A 20174-nucleotide genomic window follows, 5' to 3' on the forward strand; every position below is an offset into this window, starting at 1 on the left:
AGGGCGCAGAAAGAACGTGTCCCTTCTCCTGCTTACTGGGACTGTCCCTTCTCCTGCTTACTGGGACTGTCCCTTCTCCTGCTTACTGGGACTGTCCCTTCTGCTTACTGGGACTGTCCCTTCTCCTGCTTACTGGGACTGTCCCTTCTCCTGCTTACTGGGACTGTGCCCTCTCCTGCTTACTGGGACTGTCCCTTCTGCTTACTGGGACTGTGCCTTCTCCTGCTTACTGGAACTGTCCCTTGTCTCTGCTCTTTTCTGTCACAAAAGGGCCCCAAGGGCACTTCAATAGGGAAAGTTGTCAGTGTATACAGAATAAGGCTCATACATCAAGGGTGGCCAACTCCAGTCTTCAAGGGCCGCCAACAGGTCAGGTTTTCAGGATATCCCTGCTTCAGCGCAGGTGGCTCAATCAGGTCCAGCTTTAGCACAGGTGGCTTAATGAGTCCCTGCTTCAGCACAGGTGGCCCAATCAAAGGCTCAGTCTTTGACTGAACCTCTGATTGAGCCACCTGTGCTGAAGCAGGGATATCCTTAAAACCTGACATTTTGGGTTCTTGAGGACTGGAGTTGCCCACCCCTGGGCTAACGCCAGCTAAACCAGGTGGATTTATTTGGTGCAACGAGAGAAACTGCAGGCACAGCTTTAGATACATCATTCTTATATCTGCTCACCATAACGCCTCCTACACCCCCAAAATACTCCCATGTAGGCACAAAAGGAAGCAAGCCTCCTTGATACATTGATGCAGAGTCTGTGTTGTAATGACTCATTTTGCACCAGTCTGCAACACTTAATCCGTATTCCCCGGTGTGTGTGAAAGTGACACAGCTTTGCTATTAAAAATTCAATTTTTAATATAAACAGAAATGAAAGTGTAATATTTTATAAAAAGTAGTAATAATCAGTACCACTATAGAGAGACAACCACAGCTACTAACTCACGTGTCCACTGTGGGAAACTCATATACAGTATATATAAATTCAACAACTTTATTAGAAATGTAGAATTTTGCTTTGACTTGCCAGTTCCACCCAAACTTTTGCACTAAAAGAGTCTATTGAACTCTTTGACGAATTTTCAAAAGTTCGATTGAATTACAGGGGGTGTGAATTTGGGGACGTTTGTACACCTCTAGTTGTCCCAGAACTCTTTAAATCTATTTCTGTCGCGGGATAAATAAGAGAACTTGCTAAAGTACTAGGGGCCCAGTTATTACTTTTTGAAAACAAACGCAATTCAATGGGGTAAAAATCGGGAGATTTTATTCATTAGGAACTCCTGAGAATTATCTCTGCAAATACACAGTATTGCTACAAACACATATTTTCTGCACGTACTTTCTGCATTAAATGTTATATACATTTCTCGCCTCCTCCTCTCTCGTTCTTTTTTACTTGTGCAGGGCCACCAACAGATATAACCCAGGACTACAGTTTGGGCAGCCCCCCCCCCCATGTTGGCGGCTTTGTGTGCCCCCCTTTCACATCTCTTTGTGAGCCCCCTCTTCTATTTCTGCCCTCTCCCCCCATGTACAGTATTTCTCTCACTATACACCGTGTCTTGCTCACTCACTCTACCCCCTCCCTCTCTCTCTCCCAACCCGTCTCTCCTCACACTCCCCTCTGCTATCACTTAATTACCCCCTCTCATCAATCCCTCTCCCTCAATCCCACCCTCATACTCATTCCCCCTCCCCCTGACCACACACAATCCCCCTCGATACCCATACAACCCCCCCACCCACACACAAAATACAATACCTCCTCTCTCTCTCACACATACACACACACACACAAAGTATCCCAACACACAAACTACAATAACCCGGTCACACAAAATACAATAACCACCCCACAAAAAATACAGTACCCTCTACACACAAAATACAATAACCCGCACGCACAAAATACAATAACCCCCATGCACAAAATACAATAACCGCCCCACAAAAAATACAGTACCCCCTACACACAAAATATAATAACCTCCCAACGCACAAAATGTAATAATCCCCCCACACACAAAATACACTAACCCCCCAACACACAAAATACACTAATCCCCCCACGCACAAAATACAATACCCCTCCCACACAAAATACAATACGCCTCCATACAAAATACAATACCCCCCCCCACACAAAATACAATACCCCTCACACATAAAATACAATACCCCTCCATACAAAATACAATACCCCCCCGCACAAAATACAATACCCCTCCCACACAAAATACAATACCCCTCCATACAAAATACAATATACAGTACAATACCCCCCTCCCACACACAATCAAAATACAATACCCCCCCCCCTCCCCTCACACACACACAAAATACAATAAATCCCCCTCACACACACCCAAAATGCAAACCCTCTCCCTCACACACAAAATACAAACACACACACCTACCTTGCTGGTGGGCTTCTTGTGCCCCAGATCGCCCCATCTGCTGCGGGCCTCTTCCCCCATGTCGGGCTTGCCTCTCTCCCATGCCGGGCCTCTCTCCCGCTGGAAGCTGGACTCACCTGGAAGTGGGGCCCAGCTTCCGGCGAAAGAGGAGGCCCAGCATGGAGGAGACGCCCGCAGGAGCTGGGGTTCCGAGCGCCAATCAGTGGCCCAGCAGCTGGATGCAGAAGTTGGGCCTGACCTCAGACACACACCCCCCCCCTATCGGCGGCATTGCATATTATTACCTTGTTGAGCGAGGCATTAACTGGAAAATAACATCCAACCCTGTTAGAACGTCTCGTCATTTGCCTGATTTAACGGGCCGCGTTGAATCGAGCTCATGGTACCTCGAAGCACAGGGAGGTAAAGTGACTCGCCAAAGGTCACAAGGAGCTGAAACTGGCACCCGAATGGATGTCACCAGCTTCAGAGGCGGCGACATTGAGCTCCTAAGAAAGCTGCTGTGATTGATGAGACAAATCATCTTCAAGACTCCCCACAATGTGAATTTAACATCAGTATATCTCGGGGGTTGAAACTGCTGGGGGATTTGATGGAGGGGGGGGGGGGGAAGGAGTGAGAGTTTAGGGAGAACAACGGAGAATTGACAGCAGTTCCATCTGAAGCTTTGCTTGTACTAAAACCCGGAGCCCCGGCAGGCTCTAAACACGCGCTTGTGTTTTCACACGAGTGCCGACGCTGTGAGAAGGTGAGGAGGTTACAGCCGGAAATATCTTCTGTATTCTATTCTGGGGCCTGGTGCAAATGATGTAAATATCGCCGATTCAATGAAGGTGGGGAGGGGGGGGGGGGAAGGGGCGGGAGGGGGGGATAATAGGGTGCAGTTTATTGATAGGCTCCTGTACCAGAAACCCCGAGGGGCACGTGTAAGTTATCCAACGATAAGTCGTTTGATATTGTTCCTCTTTTGTTTGTGTTCTGCGCAGTTGGTGGGAATTCCATTGAGATTTTGTTGTATCCCTCTTTTAAGGGGAATTCCCAAGTAAAGGCTGAAAAGGACATTTAGAAACAACATAGTGTAGGGGTGGCCAAGTCCAGTCCTCAAGGGCCATCAACAGGTCCAGTTTTCATGATATCCCTGCATAAGCACAGGTGGCTCAGTCAGCCTCTGCTTCAGCACAGGTGAAAGCTCTATTTACAGTATTATATATATATATAGCTTCCGAGTAATCTTTACTGCACTAGACTCTGGGGAGAGATCCATTTTAATCTCCCGGACACTATATATATATATACATATATAGATAGATAGATAGATAGATAGTGTCCGGGAGATTAAAATGGATCTCTCCCCAGAGTCTAGTGCAGTAAAGATTACTCGGAAGCTACAGATTAGAAAAATCATTGTTTTTAACACTAGAAAAACATATATTTATTTTTGTAAGAGATGGGCAGGCTCCAGGGTAAAGATAACATTATGGCCCAGATCCGCCAAGCCCTGTTATTGACTTAATGATGCATTAACTTCAGTTAACGCTTGGTTAATTGCTAATATTTTTAGCTTGCAAAATTATGCAGGACAGCCTGCGCTCATGCTTGGAGAGTTGGTGACGTCACTGCTCTCAAGCATGAGCGGGCTCAGAGGCAGCGTGGCCGCAGCCTCACTCCCACAGGCTTCTGTACAAGTAGTAAGAGGATTGCGTGTTTAGCAATCATGGATTCAGCATGTTTTGGCCCAGGGTTACTCCTGATTGCCAACAGGTAGTAAGTTGTTTGTGTGTTTAGCAATCAAGCTTCAAGTCTGATAGCACTTATTGGTTATCTGATCAACCAATAGGGCAGCAGTAGAGGGTATTTCAGCAGGGTGATTCGTCACTTATGAGATACCTAAGACTTTGTCCCCGGTGGTTGCTGCTGCTGCGTGCGCAGCACACACAAGTACAGCCCTCTATGGGGCCGGCCCCAGTAGCTGCCTGCGCACCCCGGCACAATGCGCGTTGAGCGACTGCCTTTGCCAAAAGACAGGAATTTTGTCATTTGGCGCGGCGGCCGAGCATTGTCAATGTCACGGCAGCTGTTCAACCAATGAGGGCGTACCAGCTGCGTGATGTCATGACCACGCTCCCGCCACGCCCCCCAGTCTAGAGTAATCTGAAGTCCATCAGATCGCTCGGCTGAAGGGGGAAAGCACCGGGAGGTGCTCCGTCGCGGGTGACGAGTGCACTGGGGCCGTAGCCTTACATCCCTGAAGAAGCTAGCTGTGTTCTAGCAAAACGCGTAGGAGAAAAGGAGACCGACAAGTCATTCTTTGCTTGCATGTACTATGTGAGTGTACAAAACGCGTAGGAGGAAAGGAGAACTACAAGTCTTTCTTTGCTTGCATGTACTATGTGAGTGTATTTTAATTATTATTTTTTTATCCATTAAAATCCCAAACGTATTTCTCCATGGAGGCATTTCTTTGCGCTTTTTTCTAGGCATTCTTTACTTCTGGGGAGGGTTGCTGTCATACTTGTATATTTTGCGGAAAAATGTACGTGTTTTTCTTTTTGCCGGGACCACAGGATTCCAACATATCCGCTTCTTGTATTTGTGTGTTTGATTAATAACGGCTTTATAATTACTTTGCAAACAAATTTAGCTGCGGCTTTGAGGACTGACAAACGGTCTCATCATCAAAATTGTACATACCCTCCAAAGTTTTTGTTTACCATGGAGGAAGGGGGGAGTTAAACAAATCTATATGTTTATATTTAATACATGTATTATATTTTGTAAAGAGGAAGTCAGCTCTAATGTATTTAACGTATTAGACATGTCCCTGTTCTCAAGTCCAGAGGTTGTCAGCTCCTGTCCTCAAGACGCCCTCAATAGATGAGGTTTTCAGGATATCCCTGCTTCAGCACAGGTGGCTCAATCAGAGGCTCAGTCTTCTGAGCCACTGGTTGAGCCACCTGTGCTGAAGCAGGGATATCCTGAAAACCTGACCTGTTATGGGTCTTGAGGACAGGAGTTGAGAACCCCCTCTGCTCTAGTCACGTTGGTCACAGTAGGGGGCTGGCCCTTACCAGGAATCAAAAGTAATACAAAAGCTGAAAAACACGAGCTTTAAAAGGACAAACAAGACTGAGATTGCACTGCCAGGCCGGACCCATTCATTGTATTCACTGCTTTACATCGTATTATTTACTTTTACACAGCACCAGCCATATACACAGCGCTTCATGGTGTGGGAATACTCTATGTAAAAACACACGGGATGATGAGCGACCTGCAGCAGACGTGCCCATGCCAGTCCCAGCCTGGGAGCATGTGGCCCGGGGCAGGTGTGCGTGCTGCGATCTCCGAGCTATTTTAACGCCTCCTTTAAACGGTAACTTTTAGCTTGAGCCTTGATGGCGAGAGGAGCGTGAGCTTCGCAGTCACTGAGCGGAAGAGACTTCGGGGCTCATTCAAATGACTCCGAAGTGACCGTTATCGGACGGCAACTCCTATTGACTTGAGTAGGATAACGGCCGCCCCCGAGTGTATTAAACGACCCCGTACAGAGAAAGCCATGCGTTGCATGAAGATAGGGGTAAGAGTGTCGGGTCTCTATCCCCTTCACTCCACGCAGCCTCGGTTTCATTATCTCTGACATACACAGGGAAAGGTTACTAATTTAGCAGTAAACGCCAGGTCCTTTATTCACCAGCAGAGAAAACAAATCCATTCATCAAGGTTACAAAAAGAGCTATTCTGAGGCTGCGTGCAGGACACGTCCACAGCGAGATATTTCTAGGTCCTATTATTGCCTTTCACATCCCCACATTGTACTCCTCTGCAGTATATGTGGGCGCTACAATAATACATGGTACTAACTGATACTTTTGAGTGCTGGAGAAGCCTGAGGAAGACTCTTAGGATGTATTTTTACACCTGCAGTGAAATTGTTAACAGGGCCATCACAATTGTTTTTGTTTTTTTTTCCTCTTCCCTGTTGTAAGGGGCTCTTAAATGATGGCCGCCATTCTGATAGTCTAAAAACTGCTGGACACAGAGGCTTTGGATGTAAACAGAATTCCTCCCTCAGTGCGGTAACAGCTCCTGATAAAACAATATGACATCTAAGGCCGTGTCTATAGTGCCGTCGTTGGCGACGGCGACATGCCGGGTGACGTCACCCGTCGCCACCGGCGAAAGTTATGTTATTATTATGTTATTATTACCGTCACGTGTCACGACTGCCCTTGAAAAATCAAATTTTGCCGGCTTCAGGTTTTGGCGCCGTCACTTGCCGCCGTCACGTGCACTATAAGCGCACGCGGCGACGGCAATGTATTTGTTTTCGGGCGACGTCGCCGACACTATAAGCGCGGCCTAAGGCCTGTAAAATACTGAGCGCGTGCTACCGTGTCAATGATAATTGCATGTGTGAGCCTAACGTTGATATAGTTGAGACGCGCGCACGGCCGTGAGCGTTGGCGCGGTAGGTTTGAGGAAAGACATGACTTTTTTTCCCGCGCTGTTGGCGCGCCGCGTGACACTGTGAGCCAATCACAGCGAGGCCTACCCTTCTGATGTCATAGCCAAGCCCCCTAGCCGCGCACGTTACGGTTTGGACTATACGATCAAAACGTGCGGCGTGTCGTGTGCACGCGCCACGCCATGCGCATGGCCTCACGCGTGCCAGCGCTTACTATAAAACCAGCCTAAGACGCTGAACACGAGTTACACATAGCAGAGGTGGTGTTATATGCCCGAGTGCTTTCAATTCATTGGAGCGCCTACATAATTGTAAGTGGGACTGCACTTTGAACGTAGCAATATTTTAGAATTATTGCGCCGACGTCCAGGATAATTTCTGCCCCTCGGAGCTTACGATCTAATATTGCTGCCCGAGGCACAGGGGGATCGTGTCACAGGAAGCTGCCAGTGGGATTCAAACCAGGTTAATCTTTTAACCCTTGCAGTGCCGGAGCAATGCATCACCTGCCCCTTGGCTGCAAAGGTGTTTGTCTACCCAGTGGTCGAGGTGCCTTTAAAAAGCAGCGGTACTGTCTGGTTGCACAGTTCCTGAGGAAGTAGGGGGCGCATAGACTCCGTTTTTAAAAGGTTTGTGGAATATTTACACTATAAAAACCTCACCATGTGTTTATTTTATTTTTAAAGATGAGTGTGCATGCGTTGCAAATAAAAAGTAGTGACACTGGTCTGGTTCCATTACGTGGTTTCACAAGTGAATTGACCAAATCAACTGTGCTCCTGTACGTGGCTCCTGGGACAGTGGCTGCTTAATGTCCCTGCATAAAGTGCTCCTGGAGAGTGAGATTAGAGAGAGAATCTCTCCTTAGGGAGTTCTGAGGAGCTGGATTCGCCAAAACTGATCTGGAGTCCTCAGGAAGGAGCACAGCGCTCATTCTCACGGCCTGTTTCATTGTATTCTTTAGAAAAAAATGTCACCACTATTCGGGAAGATTCCTCGGTAACTTGTCTTTCTCCCCCATAAAAGTTCCCTCGTCCCAATGCAAGGTGGGGAGATGTCTTTTGTTTCTCTCCCATTCCATGGACAGAAAACATTCACATGGACAGAAAACATGTATGTATATAATGCACATGTATGTGCTCATGAGGGATATTTGTATTTGCTATATATAAACCCCAATTCTTATCTATACAACACACGCAGGATACAATGTGCTCCCTTAACCACTGCTCTTTTATGTCTCTGTATGCTTCCTACATACCACATTGATTGTAAGCTCTATGGGACAGTCTGCTTTCACTCGGTATATTCTCTATTTCATGCACTATTCCCCATTCTGTACCAGATTGAGCTGTAAAATGTATGTTGAGCAGCAGTATATAGATCAGTGTGTATATATAGATCTTTCTCTCTCTCATCCTGTTGCATGCCCCCTCTACCACTGAAAGGGTTAACCTCCTCAGTCAAGAGGGGGGGGGGGTGGAGAGGTGCTGTGTCCCCCAATGTCACTCACATAGGCATAGAGATTGATGGCAGATATTTTTTATATATATATATATATAACTTGGCCTCCCCATACCCCCCTGCTTGTCCGATCCCCACAGCATCCACCTATTCCCACCCGATCCCAGCTCTCTCATTCCATCCTTACCTTTCTCCCCGGGGGGAAGGGGGTGGGGGGAGACTCTCGCAGGGAGCTGACAGAATCACGGACGAGCAGGACCCCGCAGTGCACACCGGGCATCACCCTGACAATGCCAGGGGAGGACGGAGCCCGCTGCTCTGCTTCTACCGCTGCTCCCGGGGTGCAGGGGGTGGGGGGGGGGGAGAGGGAGAAGGGGGGAGAGAGAGAAGCAATGGGATATACGTGCAGCCTGACACCATCCACAGATAATGAGGGACAGAGAGAGAGCGCGCAGCCAAAGGGAGAGAGAGGAAGGGAAGCCCAGTGAGAGAGAGCGAGAGAGACACAGCTACGGCTGCATCTACAGTATGATGACAGCAACACACACTGCCCCGAGGAGAGCAGCCAGGCAGAAAGCCTCTCTGTATACACACACACATACATATAGGCATAGAAGCACACACTTATATACATGTAACACACACACAGGCATGCAAAGGCTTATACATACAGTATGTAGACCGGCACGTATATTAACACACATATGGAAGTATGCAGATAAGCGCACACACACACAGTTATAGATTTATACACAAACATACGTATTGTATTAACACGTATGCAGGCACACACATACATACACGTTGACATGTTTACATCTAAATACAAATGCATGTAGTCACACAGACAGACACACAGTCATACGCACACAGACATGCAGTCACACACAGGCACACAGTTATACATACACAGACACAGAGTCATACGCACACAGGCACGCAGTTATACGCAAACAGTCATAGGCACGCATTCATCAACACACAGTCATACACACACAGGCATGCAGTTATACACACACACACACACACACACACACACACACACACACACACACACACACACACACACACACAGTAATATGCACACAGGCACGCAGTCATACATACACAGGCACACAGTCAAACACACACACAGTCATATACACACAGGCACACAATCATACGCACACAGGCATGCAGTTATACACACACAGTCATACATACACAGGTACACAGTCATACACACACACAGTAATATGCACACAGGCACGCAGTCATACATACACGGACACACCGAGGCACACAGTCATACACACACAGTCATACGCATACAGGCACACAGTCATATACACATGCAGACACACAGTCATGCACACACACAGTCATATACACACAGGCACACAATCATACGCACACAGGCAAGCAGTTATACGCACACAGGCATGCAGTTATACACACAGTCATACATACACAGGTACAGTCATACACACACACAGTAATATGAACACAGGCACGCAGTCATACATACACGGACACACCGAGGCACACAGTCATACACACACAGTCATATGCATACAGGCACACAGTCATATACACATGCAGACACACAGTCATGCACACACACAGTCATATACACACAGGCACACAATCATACGCACACAGGCAAGCAGTTATACGCACACAGTCATACACACACAGGCATGCAGTTATACACACAGTCATACATACACAGGTACAGTCATACACACACACAGTAATATGAACACAGGCACGCAGTCATACATACACGGACACACCGAGGCACACAGTCATACACACACAGTCATATGCATACAGGCACACAGTCATATACACATGCAGACACACAGTCATGCACACACACAGTCATATACACACAGGCACACAGTCATACGCACACAGACACACAGTTATATGCACACAGTCATAGGCACACAGTCATACACAAAGGCAAGCATTCATCAACACACACTCATACACACACAGGCATGCAGTTATACACACACAGTCATACATACACAGGCACACAGTCATATACACACACACACACACACACTCATACATACACAGGCACACAGTCATATACACATGCAGACACACAGTCATATACACATGCAGACACACAGTCATGCACACACACAGTCATATACACACAGGCACACAGTCATACGCACACAGACACACAGTTATATTTCTGTTTGCATTGGCTAAATCTGCCAGGTTTAGTATAATTAACCACTGCTGCAATAAAATGTCTGCCTGTGGTAACGAGATTTTCACAGATCGGCCACTAGTAGGGTGACCAGATTTACAAAAGTAAAAACCGGGACACATTAAAAACATTTTTTTATAAAACAAATGATATCACCAACTGCGCCCTTTCTCCTTTATGTCTCTCTACCCCGCTCTGTCCCCCCTTCTCTCACACACACCCCTTTCTCTCTCCCTCCCCCCATATCCCTCTATTCTCGTTCTCCCCACCCCTACATTCTCATTCCACTCTTCCCTGTCTCTCTCTCTCTCTCCCCCATTCTCTCTCTCCCCCATTCTCTCTCTCCCGCTCCCCCCATTCTCTCTCTCCCTCCCCTCATTCTCTTTCTCTCATTCTCTCCCCCATTCTCTCTCCCCCCACATTCTCTCACTCTCTCCCAATTCTCTCTCTTCCTCTCCCCCATTCTCTCCCCTCCCTCTCCCCCATTCTCCCCCCTCCCTCTCCCCCATTCTCTCCCCTCTCTCTCCTCTCCCTCTCATTCTGTGTCTCTCCTACATTTTCTGTGTGTCTCTCTCTACCCCATTCTCTGTGCCTTTCCACCTCCCCCCCCCATTCTCTGTCTCTCTCCCCATTCTGTGTCTCTCTCTCCCCCATTCTTTGTCTATCTCTCTCCCCCATTCTTTGTCTATCTTTCCCCTCCCCCATTCTCTGTGTCTCTCCTCCATTTTCTGTTTCTCTCCCCCCCATTCTCTGTCTCTCCCCTACATTCTCTGTCTCTCCCCCATTATCTGTCTCAATTCCCCCATTCTCTGTGTCTTCCCCCATTCTCTGTGTCTCCCCTCCCAATTCTCTCTCTCTCCTCACATTCTCTCGCTTTCTCTCCCCACATTCTCTCGCTCTCTCTCCTCCCATTCTCTCTGCTCCCATTCTCTCCCTCCCTCTCCTCTCCCCCATTCTCTGTCTCTCCTCCCATTCTCTCCCTCTCCTCCATTTTCTGTCCCTCCCCCCCCCATTCTCTGTCTCTCTCTCCACCCCCATTCTGTGTCTCTCTCTATCACCCATTCTTTGTCTGTCTCTCTCTCCCCCCCATTCTCTGTCTCTCTCCCATTTTTTGTCTCTCTCTCCCCTCCCCCATTCTCTGTGTCTCTCCTCCATTTTCTGTCTTTCTCCCCCATTCTCTGTCTCTCTGTCTCCCCTCCATTCTGTCTCTCTCCCCCATTCTGTGAAAACCCCCATTCTCTCTCACCCCCCATTCTCTCTCTCCTCCCCCATTCTCTCTCTCCCGTCCATTCTCTCTCGCTCTCCTCCCCCCATTCTGTCTCTCTCTCTCTCCCCCCCATTCTCTCTCTCTCTCCCCCCATTCTGTTTAGCCTCCCTTCCCTCTCTATCTCCTATTCTCTCCCCCCCCATTCTCTCGCTCCCCCCCATTCTCTCTCTCCCTCCCCCCCATTCTCTCTCTCCCCCTCATTTCCCCCCATTCTCGGCTCTCTCTCCCCCCTCCACCCATTCTCGACTCTCCTCCCCGTTCTCTCTCTCCTCCCCCATTCTCTCCCTTCTCCCCCATTCTCTCTCTTCTCCCCCATTCTCTCTCTCTACCCCCCATGGCCTCCCCCTCCCCCATTCCCTCTCCCCCCTATTCTCATCTCTCTCTCCCCCCACCCCCTATTCTCATCTCTCTCTCCCCTCCATTCTCTGTCTGTCTCTCTCTCCCCCACCCCATTCTGTGTGTCTCTCTATCCCCCATTCTTTGTCTCTCTCTCCCCCCCATTCTGTGTCTCTCTCCCCTCCATTCTCTGTCTCTCTCTCCCCTCCATTCTCTGTCTCTCTCTCCCCCATTCTCTCTCTCCCCCATTCTCTCTCCCCCCCCCATTCTCGGCTCTCTGTCCCCACATTCTCTCTCTCCTCCCCCATTCTCTCTCTCACCTCCCCCATTCTCTCTGTCTCTACCCTCCATGCTCTCCCCCCCTATTCTCTGTCTCTCTCCCCCACCCCCTATTCTCCCCTCTCTCTCCCCTCCATTCTCTGTCTGTCTCTCTCTCCCCCATCCCATTCTGTGTGTCTCTCTCCCCCATTCTCTGTCTGTCTCTCTCTCCCCCACCCCATTCTGTCTCTCTCTATCCCCCATTCTTTGTCTCTCCCCTCCATTCTGTCTCTCCCTCACCCCCCCTTTCTCTGTCTCCCCCCCCCCTTTCTCTGTCTCCCCCCCCCTTTCTCTGTCTCCCCCCCTTTCTCTGTCTCCCCCCCTTTCTCTGTCTCCCCTCCATTCTCTGTCTCTCTCCCCATTCTCGGTGTCTCCCCCCCATTCTGTCTCTCTCCCCCCATTATTTGGCTCTCTCCCCCCCCCACTCTGTGCCCCTCTTCCAATGGTGTGCCCCTCTCCCCATGCTGTGCCTCTCTCCCCACACTGTGCCTGTGCCTCTCTCTGTGTCTCTCCCCATGCTGTGCCTGTGTTCTCTCTGTGTCTCTCCCCATGCTGTGCCTGTGCCTCTCTCTGTGTCTCTCCCCATGCTGTGCCTGTGCCTCTCCCCATGATGTGCCTGTGCCTCTCTCTGTGTCTCTCCCCAAGCTGTGTCTCTCCCCATGCTGTGTCTCTCACCATGCTGTGCCTGTGCCTCTCTCTGTCTCTCCCCATGCTGTGCCTGTGTTCTCTCTGTGTCTCTCCCCATGCTGTGCCTGTGCCTCTCTCTGTGTCTCTCCCCATGCTGTGCCTGTGCCTCTCTCTGTGTCTCTCCCCATGCTGCGCCTGTGTGTGTCTCTCTCTCTGCCTCTCCCCATGCTGTGCCTGTGCCTCTCTCTGTCTCTCTCCCCATGCTGTGCCTGTCTCTCTCTCTCTCTCTCTCTCTCTCTCTCTCTGCCCCTCCCCATGCAGTGCCTGTGTTCTCTCTGTGTCTCTCCCCATGCTGTGCCTGTCTCTCTCTCTCTCTGCCCTCCCCATGCTGTGCCTGTGTTCTCTCTGTGTCTCTCCCCATGCTGTGCCTGTCTCTCTCTCTCTCTCTCTCTCTCTCTGCCCCTCCCCATGCTGTGCCTGTGTTCTCTCTGTGTCTCTCCCCATGCTGTGCCTGTCTCTCTCTCTCTCTGCCCCTCCCCATGCTTTGCCTGTGTTCTCTGTGTGTCTCTCCCCATGCTGTGCCTGTGCCTCTCTCTGTGTCTCTCCACATGCTGCGCCTGTGTGTCTCTCTCTGCCCCTCCCCATGCTGTGCCTGTGTTCTCTCTGTGTCTCTCCCCATGCTGTGCCTCTCTGTGTCTCTCCCCATGCTGCGCCTGTGTGTCTCTTTCTCTGCCTCTCCCCATGCTGTGCCTGTGTTCTCTCTGTGTCTCTCCCCCCCCCCCCCCCCCCATTGTGTGAGTGTGTGTCTGTGTCCCCCATTCTGGACCATACCTGCATGGGTGGTGGAAGCCATCTTGAGCCCTGGCAGCAGACACCGGAAGTTCTCACTGACACTTCCGGGTCTCCCTGCTGGGGCTCCGCAGCTCAGACCCGTCCCCTGCTCTCCTCCCTGCATTGTCTGCTCTCTGCTGCCCCCCCTGCTCTGATGGTCAAAAGCGGAACAGCCACAAAACAACGGAACATTTTACAGCATGCAGGGCAGCCGGGCAGAGACTAAAAAACCGGGACAGAGGTTAAAAAAACGGGACTGTCCTGGCTAAACCGGGACACCTGGTTACCATAGGGCCACTAGTGCAAACTGGCACACGAGGAAATGTTAGGGAAGGAGCTTAATATGTGCAGCTTATAGGAGAGACGGGAGAGGGGGATATCATGGAAACTGTCACATATATGTAGCCCTTTTTGTGAATCCCAGGTCTAGAGGAACTACTGGTGTTGTGTATACCTGTGGCTTCAGGAGCTCTGAGCCTCCGCTGTGGGGGAGCCTGGGGTCATACCCTTACTTATCATGGTGCAGCGCCTCCACTTACCCAGGATCCCCATATTAGAGAATCTACCCTGAGCAAGAAACATACAAGGGCTTGATGCGTGTCATGTATACTCTCTAAGCTTTCGTTAACTAATCGCAGTAGTAAAAGGTTGCCTGTTGCACAATACCGTTGTATTGTGCAACAGGCAACCTTTTACTACTGCGATTAGTTAACGAAAGCTTAGAGAGTATACATGACACGCATCAAGCCCTTATACTATATATATCACATAACATAACACACACACAGTGGCTCGGCCATACCTTGTTAGGTATAATGTTCTGTACACAGGTGGCTCTGCCACTCTCCCAAGGAGTATGTCCTGTAACTAGTATCGGTATAGCATGGTATGCTGGCACACTGGTGCCCCCAATTAGTTAGTGGGAGGCGGGATCAGCGCCTGATGACCGGTGTAGGTGCACTTGTTGATTAAAGATACCTTCCGGTCACTACGGTGACCACACCACTTCACACAGGGTCCCCAGTGTTGCTCCAGCCTTGCGCCGACACTCTGCTATGCTGTGCGGTCTGTTCCCCAGACCAAGATGGCGTCCGCAACTCCGCAGCTGAACCCGCACTAAAGGGGTAGGTCCCTACTACTACGGCCGTCCCTACAAAAGCGGCACCCTACGATGACAGGGGTAATGCTCCTGGGGGCTGGGGAATGTCTCTGACCTAAGCGGATGGGTCACTGACCCTCCGCCCCCGCACACGAGATTCCGCCACCTTCCTCCTTCACCTCTTACTCGTGTGTCCCACCGCCCACACGCATCCTGTCCTCTCTATCCAGAGTCTCGCGCCCTATTGGTCCTCAGCCTCAGCTGACTCTCCCACAGTTCAGAGTTCAGAGTGCAACCCCCAAAGTCCCTCCAGATTGGTTGCCTTTCGCGCGCTTCCCTCGCGCATGCGCAGCATGATTATTCACACAGTGACCTTACTGGCAAAAGAACAGTATGGCGCTTCCTTTGTTATTGACAGCGCGGAACCATCAATATATTTGTATACACATCCTTACATTCTCCCCTCTCCAGAATCCAACGTCCCCGCTGGACTATCTAAACAACGTATACATGAACTTATTTACACAGCCCTCTTTTTTCCTAGATCAGGTTACACATTTCGTTGAACAGTACCACCATAGCTTGCATTCTATGCCGAGCCCACTGCTGAGCCTCATAATGGGGTGCCCCAAATTGATCGTATGCCATTCGCATGGGAGGCTGACTGGTTCTTTGACTTCGCCGAGGTTGGTTCTCCTCGGCTTCCTCTGCAGAGTATCCCATCTCAACTGGTGTTTCCATATCTACCCTTGAGGGGTTTTCAGCATTAATACAGTCTCTCTGGGGTGTGAAACATGGGCTTTGTGGATCTAGGGACTGACTCACGGGAGTCAGATTATCAATGTTCGGGCCAAGAGGCTCTTTACCGGTGGCTCCTTCGGGAGATGCCTCCGCGGCCGGAAGGCCCCTTTGAGAGGTTCCTTCCATCGGATCCTCAGAGGTGGCAATTTTTACAGTCTCTAGGCCATCCTCTGGGTTTTCAACTTCTCCATCTATTGGCGTAGCAGGAAATTCCAACTCGTCGGTCCCTACTTGAGGTATGGGAAGTAGGTGATTCCTATGCCACACTTTTACTCGGCCTTCGGAGTCCTTGATCCGATACACAGGAAGGCCAGGCATCTGTGACTCCACCTCGTACACACCTTCCCGCCACCGGTCCGCCAATTTATGTTTCCCAGGAACACCTAAGTTGCGTAAGAGGACCGCGTCCCCGGGGTGAATCTCCTTGTGACGTACTTTGTGATCGTAGCGTCTTTTATTTCCCGCATTCAATTGCGCTGCCGTGCGTTCAGCCAATTTATAGGCCTGCTGTAAACTGTCCCTTAGCCGCTGTACATATCGGAAATGTGTTCTGTTGGATACCCCATCGGTAGATATCCGCAGTCGCACATCCACCGGTAACCGGGCTTCTCTTCCGAACATCAAAAAGTATGGGGTGTACCCGGTGGACTCATGCAGAGTACAATTATACGCATGTACCAACGCCTCGACGTGCTTACTCCACTCCGTCTTTTGGGGACTTGTTAGAGTTCCCAACATATCTAACAAGGTGCGGTTGAACCGTTCGGGCAACGCATCCCCTTCGGGGTGGTACGGAGTAGTACGTGACTTGGCAATGTTCAGTAGCGTGAGCAATTCCTTTATCAGTGTACTCTCAAAGTCCCTGCCTTGATCAGAGTGAAGACGATTTGGTAATCCATAATGAATGAAATACTTTTCCCACAGGACTCGGGCCACCGTTACGGCCTTCTGATCTTTCGTAGGGAACGCTTGGGCGTACCTGGTGTAGTGGTCTGTGATCACGAGAACATTACTAACGCCCCGACTGTCGGGCTCGATACAGAGAAAGTCCATACACACCAGATCCATGGGGCCCGAACTTTTCAAGTGTGCCATGGGGGCCGCCCTGGTGGGCAGTGTCTTCCTTTGTAAGCAGCGATTACACCTTCGACAATGCTGCTCTACAGACTCCCTCATCCTGGGCCAGTAGAACCTATCCTGTAGCAGCCCAAATGTCTTATCAATGCCCAGGTGGCCATGGTCATCGTGAAGGGCCCGAAGGACTAGGGTCCTCAAGCGTTCCGGTAGAAACAGCTGACGCCGATCGGGATGGTTATGATATGGTATCACCCGATATAACAAACAATTGTCCATTTCGAACTTCCCAAACTCATTCAACAGGAGTTTCACCAAGTTTTTGGGGGCTTGCTTCAGTATAGAGGGGTTTTCTTGTTGTACCGCTTGACGGGTCAGCTCCACTATGGGGTCTTGAGTTTGGTAATGCACTAGATCCCTCCACGAGATGATATTATCTTCGGTGATATTCATCCCTTCTCGACCTTGATAGGCCCGAGGGATAGCTCGCGAGTGGCATCCCAAAGAGTCAGCGACCCGTAATTCCGAGAATGCTACCTGGTTGTCGACTATCGCAGCCACGGAGCAGAGAGCACGAATCCCGGGACCCGGTATTTCTTCCCATACTTCCTCATCAGGGGTAGATTGAAGGCCCGGTCGACGAGACAGGGCGTCGGCACCTATGTTGGTGGGTCCGGGTTTGTATTTAAGGTTGAACCTGTAGTTGGCCAGGGCAGCTAACCATCGGTGTCCCGTGGCGTCCAATTTGGCGGACGTATTTATATATGTCATAGGGTTGTTGTCCGTGCGTACTTCGAACTGTACCCCATACAGGTAGTCGTGCAGCTTGTTCACTACGGCCCATTTTAGGGCCAAGAATTCCAGTTTGTGGACCTGATGTCCAGTTTGTGGACCGGATAGTTCTGCTCACTAAGTGTCAAGCTTCGGCTCGCATAGGGCACCGGACGTAGCCCGGTCTCATACTTCTGATGCAATACCGCTCCCAGTCCGCTAAGGCTAGCATCGACATGTAGGACATATTCCCGTTCTGGATCCGCATAGGCCAAGACCGGAGCCTGAGTGAGGCTAGTCTTTAAGTTCAGGAAGGCCTGTTCACATTCTGGGGTCCATTTCTCCCCAAAGGGCGTTTGTGCCGTGACTCCCTTCCTTTCGGTTTCTCCTGGGTACACCTTTAGAAGATCGTTCAGCAGCTTTGCTTTGCTAGAGTAGCCTTCCACAAACCGCCGGTAATAGCCACAAAATCCCAAAAACGACCGCAGCTCCTGAATATTCTGAGGCCTAGGCCAGTTCACCACCGCTTCTATCTTCCCGGGATCGGTGGACACCCCTTCGGCCGATACGATGTGGCCCACATACGTCACGGAGGACCGACAGAATTTACATTTGTCCAGAGACAGTTTGAGGCCCTCCCCCTGAAGTCTATCCAGTACCTTCATTAGTCTCTCGGAGTGTTCTTCTAGGGTCCGCCCGAACACTATAATGTCATCCAGGTACACCAAGCATTCTTGCGGGTTCAGGTCACCGAGAGTCTTTTCCATTAATCGCTGGAACGTGGCGGGTGCCCCGCAGATCCCTTGCGGCATGCGGGTGAACTGATAAAACCCTAATGGGCAGATGAAGGCCGTCTTTTCTTGGTCCTCCTGGCCCATGGGCACCTGGTAATACCCTGACCTGAGGTCGAGTACGCTGAACCAAGTACTTCCCGTCAGAGCGTTCAGTAAATCTTCGATTCGGGGCAGCGTGTATTGATCGGGAATAGTGCGGGTATTTAGGGTTCTGTAGTCCACGCATAGGCGTACGGTCCCGTTCTTTTTGCGGACTACCACGATGGGCGATGCGTAAGGACTCCGGGACCCTTGCACGATCCCAGCCCTCTCCATTTCGGCGAGTAACCTTCTCACTTCGTCTACGTCCCGTGGGGCGAGTCGTCGAGAACGTTCCCGGAAGGGAGTAGCATCACTCATTCGGATGGTGTGGCGGGCACTGCGGCTGCACCCCACATCCATGTCACTGGTGGAGAACACCTGTTGGCGCTTTTGTAACTCGATCCGCAGCCTTTCCCTCCACTCCTCGGGGAGCGGAGAATCCCCAAAGTCGAATTCTAGCCGGGATCCGGAGGTAGGACCATAGTTATGGGGTCGCCCCGTTACGCTCTTCTCTTCGGGGGTCACGGGGTATATTCGGCCTAGTGGCTGGCGCCGATCAATGCTCATGGGGTATGGGGAGATATTCTGCACGTATACCCAGGTGCGCTCAGGGATTTTTCCAGGCCACTTCTTGACGGAGGCCAACACTTCGTAGCCCAGCCGGTGTTCATCCTGGGCCACACTTTCTAGAGAGAAGAGCTGATCCTCCGGGCGTCGGCCCGGGTAGTGACATGCGGCGACCATCATTCTTCCTTCCCCCGGGGGAATTTGAGTCAGTCCCCACTCTTGACTATAGAGCATCCCATGCTCTTCTTCAGTCGCGATTTTCCCACAGACCTCTTGGAGGGCAGGGCAGGCGGCCAGGGCCAGCAGCGGGGCTTCTCCCGCCTCTTGCAAATACATGCGGAACACCGCGCGCACAATGTCAGCGTTAGTACCCAAGATGATCGGAGCGCTGGGGTGATCCTGAGGTTCAGGGCACACTAAGGCCTCCACTTCCATGGGATGATGTTTACCAGTGTTCAGTTGTGGGATGTCTAACTGCACCTTTACTACGCCGTCTATGGGGTAATCCTCATGACTCAATCCCCTCAGTCGCAAGGCATCCGCAGAGAGTAACGGTAATTGATGGAGGTGTTGATCGTAGAAGGGCCGGTATACGATGGTCACCTGGGATCCCGTGTCCAGCAATGCGGCGGCGTAGATGCCTTCGATAACTACCCGAATAATGGCGGCGTCGCCGCCATCCCCATCCTCCAGAGTCTTGCACGGCATTGACTGCGCGGGCCGGGATGCCGTTTTCCGTAAGGTGGGGCAACGGGCACGCAGATGTCCCATCTTCCCACACGCGTAGCACTGAATTTGGCTGAGGAAATTCTCGCTTCTCCCGGTTGGTGAACTCCGTCCGGTCGGGGGACGAGGCCGGGGCGTCACTGGTGCGCTGGCGTCCTCGTGGTCAGGGTCGGGGTCCCCAGATTCGGGCCCGTCGGCTTTGGGTTCCACCTTCTTGGCTTCCTTACTTCCGGGCGGGGGCTTTTTCCCAGGAGCCAGGTCACGTCCTAACAACACCGTCTCGTGCGCTTGGACCCGATCCATTAGGTCGTGAAACGATAAGGC

General features: G+C 50.7%; 2 protein-coding genes across 8 annotated transcripts in view; one reads left to right on the forward strand and one right to left on the reverse strand.

Moving 5' to 3' along the window:
* LRTM2 (leucine rich repeat transmembrane protein 2) overlaps window positions 1-8851 on the reverse strand; it is a 43547-nt gene extending 34696 nt beyond the window's left edge. Inside the window, exon 1 of the mRNA XM_075602363.1 lies at window positions 8537-8851. The gene's annotated coding sequence lies outside the window, so the exon portion shown is untranslated. The remainder of the gene's footprint in view (window positions 1-8536) is intronic.
* CACNA2D4 (calcium voltage-gated channel auxiliary subunit alpha2delta 4) overlaps window positions 1-20174 on the forward strand; it is a 211204-nt gene that overhangs the window by 144427 nt on the left and 46603 nt on the right. The gene's annotated exons all lie outside the window — the stretch shown is intronic.

Source organism: Ascaphus truei, chromosome 5, assembly GCF_040206685.1.
Source record: "Ascaphus truei isolate aAscTru1 chromosome 5, aAscTru1.hap1, whole genome shotgun sequence".
NCBI classification, from domain to species: Eukaryota; Metazoa; Chordata; class Amphibia; order Anura; family Ascaphidae; genus Ascaphus; species Ascaphus truei.